The following is a 6,337-nucleotide window of genomic DNA, read 5'->3' as shown; positions in this document are numbered from 1 at the left end:
AGGTACTGAACTTGTTAAGATATCATAAGATATCAAGATAACATAATGCTAGTGATTACTTATGAAGATTAGGATTGCTAAAACAAGTATTCTTTGCAAGAAGTCTAAAATAGGGTTTCCATTCGCAAAACTTTTGCGCAATCTTTGCGGAACNCAATGCACAAGAATAAAGGGATAGCAGCAATTTTCAAACACAACTTCATCTTTCTCAAACATTTAAAGATATTTAATAATAGAATCCTTTATATAATAACAGAATCCTTTATAGATTATATAGATTATAAAAAGGAGAGAAGGAATATTTTGTGAAAGAGTTGGGATTGGGGGGGGAGGGCAAATATCAAAGAAATTAATATGTTTAGGGCCCTAACTAAGAACCTGGATTTAAATTAGATGCTTGACCTTCTTGCAGATAACCACATAGATAAAGCCCATGTATACCTTGAGCCCCTGAGAACAGTGACTGCAGTGAGGGATATGTTGATTCTGAAGATAAAGGGCATCCAACCCAAATTGCAAGGCCCATTTTACAGGTTGGAAAAAACTTTAATTAAATAATGCCCCATATTATCAGTAAATATTCTTGATTATGTTATATATAAATATTTTCATAGGCAAAAGTGGCTGAAGTGAGAACTCTGTCTGGATGAGTTCAACATTGAGGAAGCTGAATTTGGAAAATTAACCCACTTGATTAGAGATCCATATGATGGCCATGCATGATGAACATGAATTAAAAATAGCTCGAGATGCTTGGTTATGGGAAAACAAAATCAGAGATAAAACAAGCAAAGAAGCACCACCTTTTCCTGAAACTAACTTTCAGAAATACAGAGATTTCTCTCCTGAAGAGATATTCTTCATCTCTGAGGATATCTTGGAAGAAATAGCCAAATGTTCCAATCAGTATGCTCTGACAAAAAGTGGTGAGCTTTCAAAGCAGTGAGATCAAAGTTTGCTATGCTGATAGCACCTTTTCATTGTGAGAAAGAATCAAAGATCTAGTTGTGCATTAGAAGGTTGTACAATAAAGTGTCAAACTGACTGTGATAATTGTGATAGAGCCATTTGAGCTGTGACCACTTCTTTGGGTTTCACACGAAAGAATGGTGTGAATAATATGGTTTTTTTTAAAATAAACTATTTTTTTTGCATTATTGTTTATTAGTAATGTTTGAAATTAAAGAGTGAACATATTTTTGAGTAAATAATAGTTCCTATGGTCATTTATATAACATTTTAGTGAATTAATTTTGCCTTTTTTATAAATTTTGGAAAAATTCTGTATACCCCACCTGCAGCAACTGCGGTGACTTATAAGGCCACACTAAAAACCCCTAAAAAAACACCTTTAAATTTTTTTTTGGCATTTTTTACTTTTTTTCCTTGATCTAACCAATAATAAGTATTCTTAATCAAATTTTCAAAGAAAAATATAAAAAAAAATTCTTCATCCGCTAGTGGGTTAATAGATCCTCAATTTAAAGTGCCCACAGTAGATATCAAGATAAAGAGAACCTATATATAAATTTGGCTTGTCTGTCTGTTTGTTTGTTTGTCTGTTTGTTTGTTTGCATCCAATAAACGTCAAAACGGCTGAACTGCAATCGGGCCCAAATTTTTTGTGGGACATCACGTGACCACAGGGAAGGTTTATGAATGATAAAAATTTCAAATATTTGTCTCCATCAAAATTTGATCTTCATTAAATTTTTGAAAATTTTGAAAATCCACGAAATTTTTTGTGAAAATCCGCGAATTATTTTTGTATTGTTTTACGATGTTCACAAAGAGAACATGTTCACAATTAATTTAGAAGATGGGCGCGAAGTCTAGTGGTGTTATAAGTATAGAACACAAAAGTTCTCCACTCTGTTTATATTGTTAAATATATAAAAAATATTGTTTTTGTGGAAAAACAAAACAGTGCTCGAGACAAATAAATTTAAAAACATACCACTACAATTCCAAATTATGTTTTTACAAATGAATGCTATGGATTTAAGGGATTGTATGGAAAATCTTAACATTTATTTATGTTTAGGAAAAGGCATTCAGTCTTTGTCAGAAACTCATATTTTCTAATTCTTAAATCTTTGGAACTAAATTATTTGATCTAACAGAATTAATTTTAAAAATCTAAGGTCTTCGATATTTTGTTGCAAAGATTTGAAAATGATTGAATCAGAGTTTGTGGCAAAGATTCCTAAAAACTAGTATCTATTTCATATCTTACAAAAAATTAAATATTGAATACATTAGAAATACTTAAATTGTAGAACTGTTAGATGCATAAATCTGCGGAAGGATACATACAACCAGTGTTATTTATTTAATTTCGTTTTATATATAATTATAGTATACATTAAAAATACATTAAATTGTAGAACTGTTAAATGCATAAATCTAGCTGTGAAAGGATACAGAAAACTAGTGTTATTTATTTCATTTCTGTTAAAATTTAAATATAGTATACATTAAAAATACATTAAGTTGTAGAACTGTTAGTTGTGTTATTTATTTATTTTCTTGTAAAATTTAAATATTGTATACATTGAAAATTCATTAAATTGTAGAACTGGTAGATGCATAAATCTATGGAAGGATACAGAAAACTAGTGTTATTTATTTAATTTCTTTTAAAATTTAAATATTGGATTAAAAATACATTAAATTGTAGAACTGTTAGATGCATAAATCTATGGAAATCTATATTCATAGATATAGTATCTTATGATGAATATTTTTTAAATTAGAATATTAGAAGGTTTATATAATTATATATTAAAGAATCCCATATTTTACTCCTCATAGTTTTTGAAGAAAATTTGAATTAAGAACTTGCAAGCCCCCCCCCCCCCCCTAGTAATAAGCTAAGCAATAGCTTTATTACTAAAGGTTCCTGCGGTTATTTTTAAATATAAAGTACATCCCCCTTGTAAAACTACATTGAATATCCTGGAATTAAAATTGTTCAACAACTTCTGGCCTTCTTGTTCACTTTGTCAAAAACATCAGGGAAATTTCCTTCACAATTCAACCTTTTCCTCATCCTAATAATTAAAGTTATTATTCAACTACTGCAGATTAAAGGTATTCTTCAATTACTACAGATTAAAGGTAGTGTTTAATCACTGCAGATAAAAGGTAGTGCTACGTACTGCGGATTAAAGGTAGTGTTCAACTACTGCAGATAAAAGGTAGTGTTCAACTACTGCAGATTAAAGGTAGTGTTCAACTACTGCAGATTAAAGGTAGTGTTCAACTACTGTAGATTAAAGATAGTGTTCAACTACTGCAGATTAAAGGTAGTGTTCAACTACTGTAGATTAAAGATAGTGTTCAACTACTGCAGATTAAAGGTAGTGCTACGTACTGTAGATTAAAGGTAGTGTTCAACTACTGCAGATTAAAGGTATTAGTGTTCAACTACTATAGATTAAAGATAGTGTTCAACTACTGCAGATTAAAGGGAGTGCTACGTACTGTAGATTAAAGGTAGTGTTCAACTACTGCAGATTAAAGGTAGTGTTCAACTACTATAGATTAAAGATAGTGTTCAACTACTGTAGATTAAAGGTAGTGTTCAACTACTGTAGATAGATTAAAGGCAGTGTTTAACTACTGTAGATTAAAGGAAGTGTTTAACTCTGTATATTAAAAGGTAGTGTACTGCAGAATAAACCTCAAACTAACAGAAATTTTAAAAAATTACGAAAATTTGTCAGATTTTTATGATTTATGAACATATGAAAATAAAATGGATAAAAATAAAACAAAGTCGAAAAGCTAAAAATCTTAATGAGTCGAAAAACGCCCAAATGGGTGTAAGATAAAATATTTTGGAAAAAAGAAGCGGGCAGTAGAATACAACGATTGATTGAAAAAATAATTTATAATTTTTGTCAACTGCGCTAATTTTGTAAGGGTTATAGTGGTCCATCCATAGCTTTTTTTATTTATTTCTTCTAATTTTTATTTCAAGATAGTTCTAACTCTCAAAAATATTATTGCCAATCCAAAATTTTGGCACAAAAAAAAACCCAACACTTTACGAACATCAGTCAATTTGTTTAAAATTCATGAATTAATTTAAATAAAATTTTAAAAAAGAAAGAAAAAAATACATCTTCAAACAACTGAAATATAACCCTTTCAAATAAATCATTGCGAGTAAAAATTGGACAAAAGTTGTTCCCTCTGTACCCAAACCCTCTTCTGGAAAGTTTTTTATACAGGATTGAATGTAACGACCTGTCATAGAGGGAATGGTCAAACATGGCCCTAAACTCAGGTTTGGTCATATAGGAGTCAGCATACATCATCTGGAATCCATCCGTCTTTCTAAATATTAGAACAACTATTACGATTAATAGGTTTTAAGAAAACAGGGGTATTTATTTTGAAGAATTTTACTCCAAGGAAAGTGATTTTTAAAATAGGAAAATTTTAAAATTAGACATCAACTGGCAAATTTTCCTCTTTTTTGATACTTCCTATATTTTAAATAATATTTTCCCCCAAAACATCATTTATTTTCCCTATTTTAGTGCTATCCCGCGCGGACAAACTTTTTTTCTGTAGAATTTTTATTTAAGAAAGACGATTTATTTGGAAAACGATATCACTTTCAAATCAACTTCAGACAAGAAGTTTATGAATGATGTCTTACATATGTTTGTGTTTGAGTGACCGCTCTCATCAGTAGGGTTTCCGTTCGCAAAACTTTTGCGCACATTTTGCAAAAGCAAGGGGAAATTTGGGCTTGCTTTGCGCTACATTTTTGTGCGAAAAAACTTCGCTCAATCATTCGCAAACTTTGTTTCGCGCAAAAATGCGCTACACTGCTTTTGCGTTATTCTGTTTTGCGCAACATATTCTTATTTAAAGGTTGATTAAATGGTTTAACTTACACATTAGTTATCTATAAGATTGCACTTTATGGGATATTAATGCAAAGCTTAAAAAGGAAAATGATTAATTACTCTACTTTGCAGTCTGATGCATGATGGCACACTGCAAATCAATATGTGCTCACTCTAACTCAAAAATCGAGCAGCATTATGCCAACTACTCCTTTTAAAGTTAAGCTAGAAACATACACGTTGCATTTTTAAATGGTATATATCTAGGACTAGAAAAAAAAAGATTTGTGAATTGTGAGAAAAACCCAAAGGCTAAGGCGTTAACAACTTCAAAATTGAGGCTGCATAAAGATTTGATGACTCAGGGTTGTCCATATCTCAGTGATATTTCAATCATTCGACTAGAACCAGTAAACATTTGAAATATCAAAGGTTGCCGCCACACAAAGATTCATACGTCTAAAAAAAACCATGCATCAATTTTCAATTAATAATTTCCATCTTATTAATTTTGAAGTTTTTGTAATTTTAAGCAACCAATTCAGAGAATTAAGTCGGTTGTTTGATTTTGTGCTAAAACTTGACTGCAAAACTCACAATTTTGGCCAATTTGCATAAAAATTATTATGTTTTGCGTAAAAATTTACGTTTTGCGCAATACTTCCAGTTTTGAGCAAATTATCAAATTACGCAAAAAAATTGCGCAAAACTTACTAAAAGATGCACAAAAAACAAATTTGCGCGAAAATTAAGCAAATTTTGCGCAATAAATATGGTCATTTCGACGTAATCCTACTTATCAGCTACAAAATTTTATAAGAAATAAAAAGGTAAATCGTTAACATAAGTACAGTCGTTAAAATCTTAAAAAACAAAAAAAACCTTTTTAACGTAAAAAGGACGAATAAAAAACAATACCATCGCTTTTTAAAATAAAAACGATTCTTAAGAAAAATGTCGTTTTTACTTTGTCAACAGTTAAATGTTCCCGTCCATAGACCCATTAAACTGTAAAATAAAATACTCTAGCATGAGTTAGCCGAGTGACGTGACGTTTTTATTTTATTTTATTTTCAAGCTACTGATAAAAAACATTGCTTAAAAACCACATGCACAAAAGACTGTTTATAGCGTCCTCCTATTACAAAGCTTTATGAGTCCCTTTATAAAAATTTGGAAAAAAAATGCTCCATTAAGAAAGGATAAAAATTTGAGAAAATGCTTTTATTTTTTCGAACCTGACAAAATCCTCAATTTTTCTTGTCACAACTTCAGCGTTAAACCCTGGTCTTTTTGGAACTCCATAAACTCCGATATCGACAAACCTAAGCAAATATTTCAAATATTAAATGAACCCCGGATAGAATCTTAGAGTCTGAAACCTAGTCTTAGACGCCGGGCCGACCTCCTCAGACCCTCTGTTTTTGGAAAAAAATATCAAATTTCACCAAATATATGTAATATGAGCAAAA

At 30.5% G+C, this 6,337-nt stretch overlaps 1 long non-coding RNA gene across 1 annotated transcript; it reads right to left on the bottom strand.

Annotated features, from left to right (window-relative positions):
* Window positions 1–2,508: 2,508 nt before the first annotated feature.
* LOC111715724 (uncharacterized) lies at window positions 2,509–6,209 on the bottom strand. The gene is made up of 3 exons (XR_002768302.1): window positions 6,104–6,209; window positions 4,255–4,344; window positions 2,509–3,053 (listed from the first exon to the last, which is right to left on the bottom strand). It is a non-coding gene; the product is annotated as an uncharacterized LOC111715724 (long non-coding RNA).
* Window positions 6,210–6,337: the final 128 nt, after the last annotated feature.

This window comes from Eurytemora carolleeae, unplaced genomic scaffold, assembly GCF_000591075.1.
Source record: "Eurytemora carolleeae unplaced genomic scaffold, Eaff_2.0 scaffold1855, whole genome shotgun sequence".
Taxonomy (NCBI): Eukaryota; Metazoa; Arthropoda; class Copepoda; order Calanoida; family Temoridae; genus Eurytemora; species Eurytemora carolleeae.
This window is presented reverse-complemented; position numbering and strand designations above follow the sequence as displayed.